The sequence below is a fragment of the Hyla sarda genome, chromosome 2 (assembly GCF_029499605.1).
Source record: "Hyla sarda isolate aHylSar1 chromosome 2, aHylSar1.hap1, whole genome shotgun sequence".
Taxonomy (NCBI): domain Eukaryota; kingdom Metazoa; phylum Chordata; class Amphibia; order Anura; family Hylidae; genus Hyla; species Hyla sarda.
Window position 1 is genome coordinate 513617976 of NC_079190.1, and position 21182 is coordinate 513639157.

The following is a 21182-nucleotide window of genomic DNA, read 5'->3' on the forward strand; positions in this document are numbered from 1 at the left end:
CTTAATCCTACCAGTACTTATTAGCTGCTAAAGTTCAGTTGTTCTTTTCTTCACTCCCAGGAACTGTCTGAATCCTGCACAGGTAACCATATGCACACTATATATGGTTGCTGACATATTTACTGTATATACAGTATATATCCCGTAAAGCAGTGGCCCCGAACTGTTGCCCTCCAGCTGTTGCTATAATGTCTGGGGACTGTCTGAAACAGATTTGCAAATTACTTCTATATAAAAAAAAAATCTTAATCCTACCAGTACTTATTAGCTGCTAAAGTTGAGTTGTTCTTTTCTTCGCTCCCGGGGACTGTCTGAATCCTGCACAGGTAACCATATGCACACTATATATATGGTTGCTGACATATTTACTGTATATACAGTATATATCCCGTAAAGCAGTGGTTCCGAAATGTTGCCCTCCAGCTGTTGCAAAACTTCAACTCCCAGCATGCACAGACAGCATGTCCGGGCATGCTTGGAGTTGAAGTTTTGCAACAGCTGGAGGGCCACAGTTTGTGACCACTGCCTTAAAGAATAAATATATATTGTGTCGAGTCAGATGAAGTTGTCCTAGTGGTGCTTTTGGTGCTCACTTCTATGAAATCAATTTCCCTTAAAGGGGTATTCAGGTGACAAATATATATTTTTTCATATAAACAGATTTGTAAATTGCTTCTATAATTTTTTTTTAATCCTTCCAGTACTTATCAGCTGCTAAAGTTGAGTTGTTCTTTTCTGTCTGACCACAGTGCTCTCTGCTGACACCTCTGTCTGTCTCAGGAACTGTCTGGAGCAGGATGAGTTTGTTATGGGGATGTACTCCTACTCTGGACAGTTCCTGAGACTGACAGAGGTGGCAGCAGAGAGCACTGTGGTCAGACAGAAAAGAACGACTCAACTTCAGCAGCTGATAAGCACTGGTAGGATTAAGATTTTTTTTTATAGAAGTATTTTACAAATCAAATTGTTTTTTCACTGGAACACCCCTTTAAAGCTTTTAATAGAGTCCCCACTCACTTCTATCAGTACTTATCAGCCGCTGAAGTTGAGTTGTTCTTTTCTGTCTGACCACAGTGCTCTCTGCTGCCACCTCTGTCCGTCTCAGGAACTGTGCGGAGCAGGAGAGGTTTGTTAAGGGGACTTGCTCCTACTCTGGACAGTTCCTGAGATGGACAGAGGTGGCAGCAGAGAGCACTGTGGTCAGACATAAAATAACAACTCAACTTCAGCAGCTGATAAGTACTGGTAGGATTAAGATTTTTTTTTTTTTATAGAAGTAATTTACAAATCAAATAGTTTTTCACCGGAATACCCCTTTAAAGCTTTTAATCGAGTTCCAACTCACTTCTATGACATTGTAGTAATACAATTAGAGTAGGCCCCTAAGATTCGGTCTTAGCCCCCCCATCATCCATCTTCATACAGAGAGCTCCTTGTAAGGTAGAATAAATGGTCCATGACGACAACCATGATGGCGGCTTCTCTCGCATTGTCTACGTCCCCATGGCCGTCCCTCATGATGACTTGCATACTCTGTTTTTCTTTGCTGCGCGCACGGCAGAAATGCCGCCACAGAAGAGATCGAGTCTGAAGGAAACACAAAGAACCATTCTTCCATATAGCAGGGCCCGTCGGCTTACACACCTATCAGGTTTTCGGGGGGTCGGTCTCCAGAGCCCTTAATTGAGATGAATTTGCTTAAGGTACAGTCCAATGTAAATAGCAGCCACCATGACGGGCCGGAATGTACAGCAGCGCTGGGGTGACCTCCTGCTCCCCGAGGGGTCCTAATATACGTGCACGTCAACGAAGAGAATCAACTTATGGACGCGATTCGGCCCAGAGTTTTTGCTTTGTAGGAAATTTTTCACCTAAATGAAACAAAAAGTGAGTCTCAAAAAACTAAAGGGAACAGTCAAACAACACAATGTATATACACTGCTCAAATATATATACAGGGAACACGTAAACAACACAATGTATATACACTGCTCAAATAATAAAGGGAACACGTAAACAACACAATGTATATACACTGCTCAAATATATATACAGGGAACACGTAAACAACACAATGTATATACACTGCTCAAATAATAAAGAGAACACGTAACCAACACAATGTATATACACTGCTCAAATAATAAAGGGAACACGTAAACAATACAATGTATATACACTGCTCAAATAATAAAGGGAACACGTAAACAATACAATGTATATACACTGCTCAAATAATAAAGGGAACACGTAAACAACACAATGTATATACACTGCTCAAAATAATATAAAGGGAACACGTAAACAACACAATGTATATACACTGCTCAAAATAATATAAAGGGAACACGTAAACAAGACAATGTATATACACTGCTCAAATATATAAAGGGAACATGTAAGCAACACAATGTATCTACACTGCTCAAATATATATACAGGGAACACGTAAACAACACAATGTATATATACTGCTCAAATATATATAAAGGGGACACGTAACCAACACAATGTATATACACTGCTCAAAATAATAAAGAGAACACGTAAACAACACAATGTATATACACTGCTCAAATAATATATAAAGGGAGCACGTAAACAACACAATGTATATACACTGCTCAAAATAATAAAGAGAACACGTAAACAACACAATGTATATACACTGCTCAAATATATATAAAGGGGACACGTAACCAAAACAATGTATATACACTGCTCAAATATATATAAAGGGGACACGTAACCAACACAATGTATATACACTGCTCAAATATATATAAAGGGGACATGTAAACAACACAATATATATACACTGCTCAAATATATATAAAGGGAACACGTAAACAACACAATGTATATACACTGCTCAAATATATATAAAGGGAACACGTAAACAACACAATGTATATACACTGCTCAAATATATATAAAGGGAACACGTAACAACACAATGTATATACACTGCTCAAATAATAAAGGGAACACGTAAACAACACAATGTATATACACTGCTCAAATATATATAAAGGGAACACGTAAACAACACAATGTATATACACTGCTCAAATAATAAAGGAAACACGTAAACAACACAATGTATATACACTGCTCAAATAATAAAGGGAACACGTAAACAACACAATGTATATACACTGCTCAAATAATAAAGGGAACACGTAAACAACACAATATATATATATATACACTGCTCAAATATATATAAAGGGAACACGTAAACAACACAATGTATATACACTGCTCAAATAATAAAGGGGACACGTAAACAACACAATGTATATACACTGCTCAAATAATAAAGGGAACACGTAAACAACACAATGTATATACACTGCTCAAAATAATAAAGGGAACACGTAAACAACACAATGTATATACACTGCTCAAATATATATACAGGGAACACGTAAACAACACAATGTATATACACTGCTCAAATAATAAAGGGAACACGTAAACAACACAATGTATATACACTGCTCAAATAATATATAAAGGGAACACGTAAACAACACAATGTATATACACTGCTCAAATATATAAAGGGAACACGTAAATAACACAATGTATATACACTGCTCAAATATATATAAAGGGAACACGTAAACAACACAATGTATATACACTGCTCAAAATAATATAGGGAACATGTAAACAACACAATGTATATACACTGCTCAAATATATATAAAGGGAACATGTAAACAACACAATGTATATACACTGCTCAAATATATATAAAGGGAACACGTAAACAACACAATGTATATACACTGCTCAAAATAATAAAGGGAACACGTAAACAACACAATGTATATACACTGCTCAAATATATATAAAGGGAACACGTAAACAACACAATGTATATACACTGCTCAAATAATATAAAGGGAACACGTAAACAACACAATGTATATACACTGCTCAAATAATAAAGAGAACACGTAAACAACACAATGTATATACACTGCTCAAATATTAAAGGGAACACGTAAACAACACAATGTATATACACTGCTCAAATATATATATAAAGGGAACACGTAAACAACACAATGTATATACACTGCTCAAATATATATAAAGGGGACACGTAAACAACACAATATATATACACTGCTCAAATAATAAAGGGAACACGTAAACAACACAATGTATATACACTGCTCAAATAATAAAGGGAACACGTAAACAACACAATGTATATACACTGCTCAAATATATATAAAGGGAACACGTAAACAACACAATGTATATACACTGCTCAAATATATATAAAGGGAACACGTAAACAACACAATGTATATACACTGCTCAAATAATAAAGGGAACACGTAAACACCACAATGTATATACACTGCTCAAATAATATAGGGAACACGTAACCAACACAATGTATATACACTGCTCAAATAATAAAGGGAACACGTAAACAACACAATGTATATACACTGCTCAAATAATATAAAGGGAACACGTAAACAACACAATGTATATACACTGCTCAAATATATATAAAGGGAACACGTAAACAACACAATGTATATACACTGCTCAAATAATAAAGGGAACACGTAACCAACACAATGTATATACACTGCTCAAATATATATATAAAGGGAACACGTAAACAACACAATATATATACACTGCTCAAAATAATAAAGGGAACACGTAAACAAGACAATGTATATACACTGCTCAAAATAATAAAGGGAACACGTAAACAACACAATGTATATACACTGCTCAAATATATAAAGGGAACACGTAAACAACACAATGTATATACACTGCTCAAATAATAAAGGGAACACGTAAACAACACAATGTATATACACTGCTCAAAATAATATATAAAGGGAACACGTAAACAACACAATGTATATACACTGCTCAAATAATAAAGGGAACACGTAAACAACACAATGTATATACACTGCTCAAATAATAAAGGGAACACGTAACCAACACAATGTATATACACTGCTCAAAATAATAAAGGGAACACGTAAACAACACAATGTATATACACTGCTCAAATATATATATAAAGGGGACACGTAAACAACACAATGTATATACACTGCTCAAATATATATAAAGGGAACACGTAAACAACACAATGTATATACACTGCTCAAATAATAAAGGGAACACGTAAACAACACAATGTATATACACTGCTCAAATATATAAAGGGAACACGTAACCAACACAATGTATATACACTGCTCAAATAATAAAGGGAACACGTAAACAACACAATGTATATACACTGCTCAAATATATATATAAAGGGGACACGTAAACAACACAATATATATACACTGCTCAAATATATATATAAAGGGGACACGTAAACAACACAATGTATATACACTGCTCAAAATAATAAAGGGAACACGTAAACAACACAATGTATATACACTGCTCAAAATAATAAAGGGAACACGTAAACAACACAATGTATATACACTGCTCAAAATAATATAAAGGGAACACGTAAACAACACAATGTATATACACTGCTCAAATAATAAAGGGAACACGTAAACAACACAATGTATATACACTGCTCAAATATATAAAGGGAACACGTAAACAACACAATGTATATACACTGCTCAAATAATAAAGGGAACACGTAAACAACACAATGTATATACACTGCTCAAATAATAAAGGGAACACGTAAACAACACAATGTATATACACTGCTCAAATAATAAAGGGAACACGTAAACACAATGTATATACACTGCTCAAATATATAAAGGGAACACGTAAACAACACAATATATATACACTGCTCAAAATAATATAAAGGGAACACGTAAACAACACAATGTATATACACTGCTCAAAATAATAAAGGGAACACGTAAACAACACAATGTATATACACTGCTCAAATATATATAAAGGGAACACGTAAACAACACAATGTATATACACTGCTCAAATAATAAAGGGAACACGTAAACAACACAATGTATATACACTGCTCAAAAATAATAAAGGGAACACGTAAACAACACAATATATATATACACTGCTCAAATAATAAAGGGAACACGTAAACAACACAATGTATATACACTGCTCAAATAATAAAGGGAACACGTAAACAACACAATGTATATACACTGCTCAAATAATATAAAGGGAACACGTAAACAACACAATGTATATACACTGCTCAAAATATATAAAGGGAACACGTAAACAACACAATGTATATATACACTGCTCAAATAATAAAGGGAACACGTAAACAACACAATGTATATACACTGCTCAAATAATAAAGGGAACACGTAAACAACACAATGTATATACACTGCTCAAATAATATAAAGGGAACACGTAAACAACACAATGTATATACACTGCTCAAATATATAAAGGGAACACGTAAACAACACAATGTATATATACACTGCTCAAATATATATAAAGGGAACACGTATACAACACAATGTATATACACTGCTCAAATAATATAGGGAACACGTAAACAACACAATGTATATACACTGCTCAAATATATATAAAGGGAACACGTAAACAACACAATGTATATACACTGCTCAAAATAATATAAAGGGAACACGTAAACAACACAATGTATATACACTGCTCAAAATAATATAAAGGGAACACGTAAACAACACAATATATATACACTGCTCAAATATATATATAAAGGGGACACGTAAACAACACAATGTATATACACTGCTCAAATATATATATAAAGGGAACACGTAAACAACACAATATATATACACTGCTCAAATATATATATAAAGGGAACACGTAAACAACACAATATATATACACTGCTCAAATATATATATAAAGGGAACACGTAAACAACACAATATATATACACTGCTCAAATAATAAAGGGAACACGTAAACAACACAATGTATATACACTGCTCAAATATATATAAAGGGAACACGTAAACATCACAATGTATATACACTGCTCAAATATATATAAAGGGAAGACGTAAACAACACAATGTATATACACTGCTCAAATAATAAAGAGAACACGTAAACAACACAATGTATATACACTGCTCAAATAATAAAGGGAACACGTAAACAACACAATGTATATACACTGCTCAAATAATATAAAGGGAACACGTAAACAACACAATGTATATACACTGCTCAAATATATATATAAAGGGAACACGTAAACAACACAATGTATATACACTGCTCAAATATATATATAAAGGGAACACGTAAACAACACAATATATATACACTGCTCAAATATATATATAAAGGGAACACGTAAACAACACAATATATATACACTGCTCAAATATATATATAAAGGGAACACGTAAACAACACAATATATATACACTGCTCAAATATATATATAAAGGGAACACGTAAACAACACAATATATATACACTGCTCAAATAATAAAGGGAACACGTAAACAACACAATGTATATACACTGCTCAAATATATATAAAGGGAACACGTAAACAACACAATGTATATACACTGCTCAAATATATATAAAGGGAAGACGTAAACAACACAATATATATACACTGCTCAAATATATATAAAGGGAACACGTAAACATCACAATGTATATACACTGCTCAAATATATATAAAGGGAAGACGTAAACAACACAATGTATATACACTGCTCAAATAATAAAGAGAACACGTAAACAACACAATGTATATACACTGCTGAAATAATAAAGGGAACACGTAAACAACACAATGTATATACACTGCTCAAATAATAAAGGGAACACGTAAACAACACAATGTATATACACTGCTCAATATAATAAAGGAAACACGTAAACAACACAATGTATATACACTGCTCAAAATAATATAAAGGGAACACGTAAACAACACAATGTATATACACTGCTCAAATATATATACAGGGAACACGTAAACAACACAATGTATATACACTGCTCAAATAATATATAAAGGGAACACGTAAACAACACAATGTATATACACTGCTCAAATATATATACAGGGAACACGTAAACAACACAATGTATATACACTGCTCAAATAATATATAAAGGGAACACGTAAACAACACAATGTATATACACTGCTCAAATATATAAAGGGAACACGTAAACAACACAATGTATATACACTGCTCAAATATATATATAAAGGGAACACGTAAACAACACAATGTATATACACTGCTCAAAATAATATAAAGGGAACACGTAAACAACACAATATATATACACTGCTCAAAATAATAAAGGGAACACGTAAACAACACAATGTATATACACTGCTCAAATAATAAAGGGAACACGTAAACAACACAATGTATATACACTGCTCAAAATATATAAAGGGAACACGTAAACAACACAATGTATATACACTGCTCAAATAATAAAGGGAACACGTAAACAACACAATGTATATACACTGCTCAAAATAATATATAAAGGGAACACGTAAACAACACAATGTATATACACTGCTCAAATAATAAAGGGAACACGTAAACAACACAATGTATATACACTGCTCAAAATATATAAAGGAACAAGTAAACAACACAATGTATATACACTGCTCAAATAATAAAGGGAACACGTAAACAACACAATGTATATACACTGCTCAAATAATAAAGGGAACACGTAAACAACACAATGTATATACACTGCTCAAAATAATATAAAGGGAACACTTAAACAACACAATGTATATACACTGCTCAAATATATATAAAGGGAACACGTAAACAAGACAATGTATATACACTGCTCAAATATATATAAAGGGAACACGTAAACAACACAATGTATATACACTGCTCAAAATAATATAAAGGGAACACGTAAACAACACAATGTATATACACTGCTCAAAATAATAAAGGGAACACGTAAACAACACAATGTATATACACTGCTCAAATATATATAAAGGGAACACGTAAACAACACAATATATATACACTGCTCAAAATAATATAGGGAACACGTAAACAACACAATGTATATACACTGCTCAAATAATAAAGGGAACACGTAAACAACACAATATATATACACTGCTCAAATAATAAAGGGAACACGTAAACAAAACAATGTATATACACTGCTCAAATAATATAAAGGGAACACGTAAACAACACAATGTATATACACTGCTCAAATAATAAAGGGAACACGTAAACAACACAATGTATATACACTGCTCAAATAATAAAGGGAACACGTAAACAACACAATGTATATACACTGCTCAAATATATAAAGGGAACACGTAAACAACACAATGTATATACACTGCTCAAATATATAAAGGGAACACGTAAACAACACAATGTATATGCACTGCTCAAATAATAAAGGGAACACGTAAACAACACAATATATATACACTGCTCAAATAATATAAAGGGAACACGTAAACAACACAATGTATATACACTGCTCAAATAATATAAAGGGACACGTAAACAACACAATGTATATACACTGCTCAAATATATATAAAGGGAACACGTAAACATCACAATGTATATACACTGCTCAAATATATATAAAGGGAACACGTAAACAACACAATGTATATACACTGCTCAAATAATATAAAGGGACACGTAAACAACACAATGTATATACACTGCTCAAATATATATAAAGGGAACACGTAAACATCACAATGTATATACACTGCTCAAATATATATAAAGGGAACACGTAAACAACACAATGTATATACACTGCTCAAATAATATAAAGGGAACACGTAAACAACACAATGTATATACACTGCTCAAATATATATAAAGGGAACACGTAAACAACACAATGTATATACACTGCTCAAATAATATATAAAGGGAACACGTAAACACCACAATGTATATACACTGCTCAAATAATAAAGGGAACACGTAACCAACACAATGTATATACACTGCTCAAATAATAAAGGGAACACGTAACCAACACAATGTATATACACTGCTCAAATAATATAAAGGGAACACGTAAACATCACAATGTATATACACTGCTCAAATATATATATAAAGGGAACACGTAACCAACACAATGTATATACACTGCTCAAATAATATATAAAGGGAACACGTAAACACCACAATGTATATACACTGCTCAAATAATAAAGGGAACACGTAACCAACACAATGTATATACACTGCTCAAATAATAAAGGGAACACGTAACCAACACAATGTATATACACTGCTCAAAATAATATAAAGGGAACACGTAAACATCACAATGTATATACACTGCTCAAAATAATAAAGTGATCACGTAAACAACACAATGTATATACACTGCTCAAATAATATAAAGGGAACACGTAAACAACACAATGTATATACACTGCTCAAAATAATATAAAGGGAACACGTAAACAACTCAATATATATACACTGCTCAAATAATAAAGGGAACACGTAAACAACACAATGTATATACACTGCTCAAAATAATAAAGTGATCACGTAAACAACACAATGTATATACACTGCTCAAAATAATAAAGTGATCACGTAAACAACACAATGTATATACACTGCTCAAATAATATAAAGGGACACGTAAACAACACAATGTATATACACTGCTCAAATAATAAAGGGAACACGTAAACAACACAATGTATATACACTGCTCAAATAATATAAAGGGACACGTAAACAACACAATGTATATACACTGCTCAAATATATATAAAGGGAACACGTAAACAACACAATGTATATACACTGCTCAAAATAATAAAGGGAACACGTAAACAACACAATGTATATACACTGCTCAAATAATAAAGGGAACACGTAACCAACACAATGTATATACACTGCTCAAATAATAAAGGGAACACGTAACCAACACAATGTATATACACTGCTCAAAATAATATAAAGGGAACACGTAAACATCACAATGTATATACACTGCTCAAAATAATATAAAGGGAACACGTAAACAACTCAATATATATACACTGCTCAAATAATAAAGGGAACACGTAAACAACACAATGTATATACACTGCTCAAATAATAAAGGGAACACGTAAACAACACAATGTATATACACTGCTCAAAATAATATAAAGGGAACACGTAAACAACTCAATATATATACACTGCTCAAATAATAAAGGGAACACGTAAACAACACAATGTATATACACTGCTCAAATAATATATAAAGGGAACACGTAAACAACACAATGTATATACACTGCTCAAAATAATAAAGTGATCACGTAAACAACACAATGTATATACACTGCTCAAAATAATAAAGGGAACATGTAAACAACACAATGTATATACACTGCTCAAATAATATAAAGGGACACGTAAACAACACAATGTATCTACACTGCTCAAATATATATAAAGGGAACACGTAAACAACACAGTGTATATACACTGCTCAAATAATAAAGGGAACACGTAAACAACACAATGTATATACACTGCTCAAATAATAAAGGGAACACGTAAACAACACAATGTATATACACTGCTCAAATAATAAAGGGAACACGTAAACAACACAATGTATATACACTGCTCAAATAATAAAGGGAACACGTAAACAACACAATGTATATACACTGCTCAAATAATATAAAGGGAACACGTAAACAACACAATGTATATACACTGCTCAAATAATAAAGGGACACGTAAACAACACAATGTATATACACTGCTCAAATAATATAAAGGGAACACGTAAACAACACAATGTATATACACTGCTCAAATAATAAAGGGAACACGTAAACAACACAATGTATATACACTGCTCAAATAATATCAAGGGAACACGTAAACAACACAATGTATATACACTGCTCAAATATATATAAAGGGAACACGTAAACAACACAATGTATATACACTGCTCAAAATAATAAAGGGAACACGTAAACAACACAATGTATATACACTGCTCAAAATATATAAAGGGAACACGTAAACAACACAATGTATATACACTGCTCAAATAATATAAAGGGACACGTAAACAACACAATGTATATACACTGCTCAAATAATATAAAGGGACACGTAAACAACACAATGTATATACACTGCTCAAATATATATAAAGTGAACACGTAAACAACACAATGTATATACACTGCTCAAAATAATAAAGGGAACACGTAAACAACACAATGTATATACACTGCTCAAATAATATAAAGGGACACGTAAACAACACAATGTATATACACTGCTCAAATAATATAAAGGGACACGTAAACAACACAATGTATATACACTGCTCAAATATATATAAAGTGAACACGTAAACAACACAATGTATATACACTGCTCAAATATATATATAAAGGGAACACGTAAACAACACAATGTAACTCCAAGTCACTGACACTTGTGTGAGATCCCACTGTCCACTCAGGAAGAACACTGATTGACAATCAATTTCACATGGAACAGACAACAGGTGGAAATTATAGACAATTAGCAAGACACCCCCAATAAAGGAGTGGTTCTGCAGGGGTGACCACAGACCACTTCTCAGTTCCAATGCTTCCTGGCTGATGTTTTGGTCACTGTTGAATGCTGGCGGTGCTTTCACTCTAGTGGTAGCATGAGAAGGAGTCTACAACCCACACAAGAGGCTCAGGTAGTGCAGCTCATCCAGGATGGCACATCAATGCGAGCTGTGGCAAGAAGGTTTGCTGTGTCTGTCAGCGTAGTGTCCAGAGCATGGAGGCGCTACCAGGAGACAGGCCAGTACATCAGGAGACATGGAGGAGGCCGTAGGAGGGCAACAACCCAGCAGCAGGACCGCTACCTCCACCTATGGGCAAGGAGGAGCAGGAGGAGCACTGCCAGAGCCCTGCAAAATGACCTCCAGCAGGACACAAATGTGCATGTGTCCACTCAAACGGTCAGAAACAGACTCCATGAGGGTGGTATGAGGGCCCGACGTCCACAGGTGGGGGTTGTGCTTACAGCCCAACACCATGCAGGATGTTTGGCATTTGCCAGAGAACACCAAGATTGGCAAATTCACCACTGACGCCCTGTGCTCTTCACAGATGAAAGCAGGTTCACACTGAGCACATGTGACAGACGTGACAGAGTCTGGAGACGCCGTGGAGAACGTTCTGCTACCTTCAACATCCACCAGCATGACCGGTTTGGCAGTGGGTCAGTAACGGTGTGGTGTGGCATTTCTTTGGGGGCCGCACAGCCCCCCATGTGTTGCCAAAGGTAGCCTGACTGCCATTAGGTACCGATATGAGATCCTCAGACCCCTTGTGAGACCATATGCTGGTGCGGTTGGCCCTGGGTTCCTCCTAATACAAGACAATGCTAGACCTCATGTGGCTGGAGTGTGTCAGCAGTTCCTACAAGAGGAAGGCATTGATGCTATGGACTGGCCGCCCGTTCCCCTGAATCCGATTGAGCACATCTGGGACGTCTCGCTCCATCCACCACAGACTGTCCAGGAGTTGGCGGATGCTTTAGTCCAGGTCTGGGAGGACATCTATCAGGAGACCATCCCCCACCTCATCAGGATCATGCCCAGGCATTGTAGGGAGGTCATATGGGCACGGGGAGGCCACACACACTACTGAGCCTCATTGGGACTTGTATTAAGGACATTACATAAAGTGGGATCAGCCTGTAGTGGGGTTTTCCACTGTGATTTTGAGGGTGACTCCATATCCAGACCTCCAGGGGTTGATGATTTCCATTGATAATTTTTGGTGATTTTGTTGTCAGCGCATTCAACTATGTAAAGAGGAAAGGATTTCATACCATTAGTTCATTCATTCATATCTAGGACGTGTTATCTTAGTGTTCCCTTTACTTCTTTGAGCCGTGTATAATGTATCTGTTACAATGATTGTCAAGAAACTTCAAGGGGTTGTCCACTATGTTAGGCTCTTTGTGTTCCATGGGGTTTGTTCCCCTGTTGGCTGCTGGGTCATAGTCATCCTTCTGATATGTGCCAAGGATGTGCGAGAGGAAGAAGTTGTCTTCCCTGGTAGATGGGGGGGGGGTTGTCCCCCTTTAAATATACTCAATGTTAAATATCTATGTAGAACTGTAGAGCTAAGAAATAACTTTACCAATGGAAGCATTATTACTGTGGGACTGGAGAACCAGAATGAAGGGGATTTATTTCAGTAATTCTCGTGTTTTATGAGACCCCCTCCCTCCCCCTCCCGATCTCCCGCATCATTGACTTTCTAAGAGACATTCCTTTCCCTGATCTGTTCTCTGATAAATGTTCAGCACAAAAGAGAGAAACGGGAGCGAAGTACAAAGAAATATTGCAAGTTATGTGAAGGGAAGAGGATATACATAAAGAATGATGACACTTGGGGTACAGGATGATAACACTTGGGGTACAGGATGATAACACTTGGGGTACAGGATGATGACACTCGGGGTACAGGATGATAACACTTGGGGTACAGGATAATAACACTTTGGGTATAGGATAATAACACTTGGGGTACAGGATGATAACACTTGGGGTACAGGATGATAACACTTGGGGTACAGGATGATGGCACTTGGGGTACAGGATAATAACACTTGGGGTACAGGATGATGACACTTGGGGTACATGATAATAACACTTGAGGTACATAATGATAACACTTGGGGTACAGGATAATAACACTTGGGGTACAGGATGATAACACTTTTGGTACAGGATAATAACACTTTGGGTAAAGGATAATAACACTTGGGGTACAGGATGATGACACTTGGGGTACAGGATAATAACACTTGGGGTACAGGATGATAATACTTGGGGTACAGGATAATGACACTTGGGGTACAGGATGATAACACTTGGGGTACAGTATGATGACACTTGGGGTACAGTATGATAACACTTGGGGTACAGGATGATAACACTTGGGGTACAGGATGATAACACTTGGGGTACAGGATGATAACACTTGGAGTACAGGATAATAACACTTGGGGTACAGGATGATAACACTTGGGGTACAGGATGATAACACTTGGGGTACAGGATGATGACACTTGGGATACAGTATGATAACACTTGGGGTACAGGATGATAACACTTGGGGTACAGGATAATAACACTTGGGGTACAGGATAATAACACTTGGGGTACAGGATGATGACACTCGGGGTACAGGATGATAACACTTGGGGTACAGGATGATAACACTTGGGGTACAGGATGATAACACTCGGGGTACAGGATGATGACACTCGGGGTACAGGATGATAACACTTGGGGTACAGGATGATGTAACTCGGTGTACAGGATGATGACACTCGGGGGACAGGATGATAACACTTGGGGTACAGGATGATAACACTCGGGGTACAGGATGATGACACTCGGGGGACAGGATGATAACACTTGGGGTACAGGATGATGTAACTCGGGGGACAGGATGATAACACTTGGGGTACAGGATGATAACACTTGGGGTACAGGATGATAACACTTGGGGTACAGGATGATGTAACTTGGAGTACAGGATGATAACACTTGGGGTACAGGATAATAACACTTGGAGTACAGGATGATAACACTTGGGGTACAGGATGATGTAACTCGAGGTACAGAAGCAGTTTTTGGGGACCTCTATAGAGTAGACTGGCGTCTTGCTGTCCTTTATGTCTCTCATTACATTTCTGTTGATTCAGAGAAGAATCTGAAATAAAAGCTGAAGATTAACGTAAAAATTCTTGGTTGCGGAGGAAATCTTTTCATTTCCTGTGTCCCGGGGCCGTGGTTCCTCTCCTGTCCCTCACAGATTAAGGACTTTCTACTCTGGATATTAAAGTGAAATACTCCGGGACATTCTCTCTATCTACATATTATGGAACAAAGAGAAACCAGCCAAAAATACTTCTAAAAAATTTGCAGTAACCCCCCCCCCCTCCTTTGTCTTATTTCTCTCCTCCATATTCGAACCCATACGATTTGTGACTCTCAATTCTTCTATAACACCAAGGGTTAACTTCTCTTGGCCGTCTATGGCCGGGTCCACCCAGTCTTAAAGGATTAATCCATTTCATTTTCTTCAGTTTTTGGCGCAGGTGTCAAAAATTCCATTAGCGTTAAACATCATTGGGAATCGTTTCTCGTTGAGTTATGGACTCTACGGTCGGGTCTGACTACCAGTTTTTTTTTTTTATAAGAATAAAGTTTTATTAACAAATATTTGCACTTTTCCAACTTTTTTTTTTTTATCTCTTTTTATCCAAAAATATCTAAATACTCAAAAGCGGAGTTTGTACTGGGAACACGGGAAAATGATGGCAAAATATTTTTAAGAAATTATCTCTGTTTTTTTGATTCCTGGATAACCCCTTTAACAAATATTTGTACTTTTCAGTTTTTTTTTAATTTTTTTAATCTCTTTCCATCCAAAAAATATCTAAATACTCAAAGTGAAGTTTGTTCTGGGAACAAACTCCGCTTTTGATAATTGCCTTCATCAGGAGGTCTGAGGTAACCAGAGATTATCATTAGGAGCAACAGAAAAAAAAAAGCCAAAAACATTGGGTACATTGAGGCCTCCGCCTGAAATGAGCAGAGCAGGTTCACGGTAATGAAGCTCTCATTAAAGTCATTTCCTGCCCCGACCCTGTAATTTTCCAATAAGTGTCCCTATTGATTGGTCTTATTGAGTTTGTAATCACGCGACATGTGCTTCTTCCTGAATGGAGAAATTCCTCCACCGAGGGTCGTTAGTCTGTAAATACGCTGCTTCTTCTCTGGAAAAAATATTGTTGGAACGTTCTGGAAGGTTGTAAAAAAAAAAAATAGAGAACTAGAATATGGAAAAAGTGTCCAAGGCAAGTCAAAAAATTCTTGGCTTTAAGAGGAGCAGTGGACAAGGCATTGTAGTCCTTAAGACCATGCAGACTTCCATAAAGGCCCTCAGTTAAAAATCTTCATGGGCAACAATGGAAAACAATCCAAAAAGTTTGAAGGAACGTTGGCGACATGGTTTGGAGAAAGTGTCTTTGAACAGGCTTTCAACCCAACGATCAAGTGTCCTTCAATTGGGATTCCCACTAGTGTCATCTTCCGACATCTTGGTGACCCATCAGAAGATAGGGAATGTAGGAAACATATTATGGGAGCAGGGGGTCGGGGCTGACCTGGTTGGAGAAAGAGTCTTTGAGCAGGCCTCCAATCCAACTATCAAGCGTCCTTCACTTCTGTGGGATCCGCACCAATGTCATCTTCCGACATCATAAATTAAGGTGGAAGTGGAAGGTTCTTTCAGTGGATAATTTTAGAGCCAGGTAGTTGGCGTCTTACTTAATGTATTGTTTTCTAGGTCTATGGAAGTTCTTCTCCAGTACTGGGAAACTGGCTCCTGGAGGGGCTAGAGGTCTCCTAATACCTACCATAAAGATTCTTTGATCAATGTTTTTGAATATTTTGTGTCAACATATTTTGAATAAATCAGTCAGGTTTAGATATTTTGTATCAGAAATCTAAACTTGACTGATATGTGGTTGGAATTTTTTGGGTCCATTCTTGGAGTTTTTGGAGAATGAGTTTGTGAAATTTACCATGGACCTTTTGGAGTTATCACTGTTTGTGGATGTTGGCCGAACGAACTGTTGACCAAAGAGGTTGTTGTCAAAAGACCTCCCTCTGCCGTAACCCTCGAGGGCATTTTCACTAGGACATTGGGTTGAGGATCTGGTTGTCTGGGTTGGTGGAATTAAAGGGGTACTCAATCACTTATCCCCTATCCATAGGATAAATGGTTTTCCACCTCAGTACTCCTTTAAAGGGGTACTCCGGTGGAATTATTATTTTTTTTTTTTAAATCAACTGACGCCATTAAGTTAAATAGATTTGTTAAATACTTCTTGTCAGAACCTATTGGGTTAAAAGGTTCTGACAGGTTCTTTGTTGTTTTTTGTTGCTGGGTTACACCCGGCTGTCTGGACAGGTCAGCTGACCTTGATTGGAGCACCTGTTTTGGCTCCATATAAGCTGGCAGTCTACTCCCAGTCTTTGCCTGCTAAAGAGCTCAGTTTGTACTCCTAGCTAGCTTTATACTGTTTCTGTTATATCTGGCATTTTGACCCTTTGGCTTCGCTATCTAACTCTTCTTCTGGTTTTAGCGTTTTTGTACTTTGACAACTACTGTTTTTTGACATGGATAGTGGACTTTGACTTTTTGTGTGTGTTTGTTAGTTTTGTGTCTGTCTGCTCCCCACTGTACCTTGACCTGTGTCTGTATTATTGCATTTTATTATTTTTACCGTTGACTCCCCTCACTTGTTTAGGGAGGGACTGTCACCGTGGTTATGGACCCGTCACGTAGGGCGGGTTTGTAAGTAGGCAGGGATTGGGGAGTGGGTGAGAATAGTGTGCCCAGACGTGACACTTCTATTTAAAAATGTTAATCCTTCCATTACTTATCAGCTGCTGTATGCTTCACAGTTAGTTATTTTCTTTTTTAATTTATTTTCTGTCTGACCACAGTGCTCTCTGCTGACACCTCTGTCCAGGTCATGAACTGTCCAGAGCAGGATAGGTTTGCAATGGGGATTTGCTCCTATTCTGGAAAGTTCCAGGACCGAGGTGTCAGCAGAGAGCACTGTGGTCCGACTGGAAATAAATGTAAAAAAAAAAGAACTTCCTGTGGAGCATACAGCAGCTGATAAGTACTGGAAGGATTAAGATTTTTTTAATAGAAGCAATTTATAAATCTGAATAACTTTCTGGCACCAGTTGATTTAAAATTAATTGTTTTCCACCAGAGTACCCCTTTAAAGGAGTACTGTGGAAAACCATTTATCCTTCGGACCCCCCTGTGATCTCCTGCCCGGCGCATCGCTCTCTTTGTGCACAGTGCAATTTACACTCCGCTCAAGGAGCGTGTCAACCCCTGCACGAAGCGGTGGCCGACACGCCCCTCCATGTATGTCTGTGGGAGTGCCGGAGATACAACATTCGTCTATCTCCGTCTCTCCCATAGTGACACGTAGAGGGGGGTGTCGGCCACCGATTTGTGCGAGGGTTCAACAGTCTCCATGCATGGAGTGGAAATCGTTCGGGGCACAAGGAGAGTGAGGCACCAGGCAGAAGATCCTGGGGGGTCCTTTGGATAGGGGGATAAATGGTTTCCCACCACAGTACTCATTTAAGTGGCTCCTCCAGTAAGAGAGGCCGATATAAGTTCTTATGAGGCCATCACCCTTATACCCCAAGCACTGAAGTTGCCGAATACTTGTCATCTGTAGTAGATCACAGAGGCGACTTCTTTTTCTCTCTGCATTCTGGAGAACATTGCTGAGGTTTTCGTTAATACCAGACGCCAAGAGAAGAAGCCAAATACCCAGAATAATTTATTTTTTTCTAGCACATTTTTCCTTTTCATGTGTCAGGAGCTTCATCTGGGTTTGTTTTCCGCCCTCCGAAGAGAAAATGAAAAAAATAAATAAATAAAATTAGAAGAGAAAAAAACAAGAACTTGGAGCTATTTTTTTTTATTTTATTTGCTTGATTGGAGGAGTCAAAAAGCTGGAAAGTTTTTGCCCCATGATTAAAGGTGTAGTCTGATCGCCCTCAGAAGGGTCTTTTATTTTTCCATAGACGCCTGGATTAAATGCTGCTCTCCCAATTTATGGTAATTTTCTTGCTTGTTGAGCTAAATCTGTAGAGACTGTGTGCCGGTTGATAGTTATGCCTTGTGGTTTTATAAAACTTTTTATCTTGGTATTTTTTTTATTTTTACATTTTAGTTTTTTTGTCAATGTATGATTTTTTGTAATTCGATTTGTGTGGTCACCGAGTGCTGCAGAGATTACACGGCCCTGCCATGCCTTATGTGGCCCACTAGGGGCCCAAACAAAAAAGTCTTTATCACGTGCCGTGAATATGACTCCTCATGAAAGTACCAGATAGGATGCCAGTAGCCTACAAGAAATGGACCTCTGTGGATGTCTTCTGCTGTTGTCGATGCACTGGCTTTGTCATGTGTGTGAACCCCAAAAACATCAGTCCCAAATGATTCCAATTGAAGTAGAATAGACAGCTTAGATTTTGCCGCAGGAATCAAAAACTGCAACATCATTGGGGGGGGGGGGGGGGTTGTAGTTGAGTTATCGATTCTACGGTCAGTTCTGGCTACCAGTTATTATTATTATAATTTTTTTTTACTATAAAGTTTTATTTAAGGAATCAAAAAACAGGGATAAATTATTTCAAAAACCCCTCCCTGTCTGTCTCCAGGTTGGGTGTGGTTCTGCAGCTCAGCTACATTGAAGTGAGTGGAGCCAAGTTGTAATACCACACCCAACCTGGAGACAGACAGGGAGTAGTTTTTGAAAGAAATTATCTCTGTTTTTCGATACTTGGATAACCCCTATAACAAATATTTGTACTTTTCAGTCTTCTTTAATCTTTTTCTATCGAAAAAGATCTAAATACTCAAAAGTGGAGTTTGTGAACCCCAAAAACATCAGTCCCAAAATGATTCCAATCTAAGCAGAATAAACAGTTTTGTAGAAATAATATTTTGGTCCTATTTTTTATTATTTTTTGAATGGAGGAAAACCAACCATTTTGTGACGGAGCCGCTGCTCCTCTTTCTATTCTTGCTGCAGTTTCTAAACTTTCCTTGAATGTTTTTGAGTTTTTTTTTTTGGCCCTTTTTTTCCTTTGTGATGTTATTATAGAGTGATGAGTTTCGGGTTATCCGCGGCTTCTCTGCCTTCCAGGAATAACACCACATCACAGGACCTATAGCAGACAGTTCACGGCTGAACTTTGTTTAATAACCTCAGAAAACAAGCTGGAGTTGCGAAAAACTGTTCAAGCCCCCGTATAGACCGTCCGGAGGGGGAAGTGTTATAGACATGAGGCCGAGTACAAAAAGATGCTTAATCCACAACAATAAAAAAATAAGAAATTGATATAAATGAGCAATTCAACCCCTAAGGGCCAGATGAAAAGTTTCTCTAGAACATTCTGGATGGATTTTTAGGCTTTTTCGTGGTTTGAAAGTGGGATTGGGGTTTCTCAGATTGTCCCCTTCCATCTTTAGGTTCCTCAGCTTCATTGTC

The 21182-nt window shown here is 36.9% G+C and overlaps 1 protein-coding gene and 1 long non-coding RNA gene across 5 annotated transcripts in view; one reads left to right on the forward strand and one right to left on the reverse strand.

The window, feature by feature from the left end:
* Positions 1-21182, forward strand: part of BOC (BOC cell adhesion associated, oncogene regulated) — a 135819-nt gene that overhangs the window by 70661 nt on the left and 43976 nt on the right. The gene's annotated exons all lie outside the window — the stretch shown is intronic.
* Positions 1-21182, reverse strand: part of LOC130357297 (uncharacterized) — an 84217-nt gene that overhangs the window by 1958 nt on the left and 61077 nt on the right. Inside the window, exon 2 of the long non-coding RNA XR_008889170.1 lies at positions 1645-1871. This is a non-coding gene — a long non-coding RNA (uncharacterized LOC130357297). The remainder of the gene's footprint in view (positions 1-1644; positions 1872-21182) is intronic.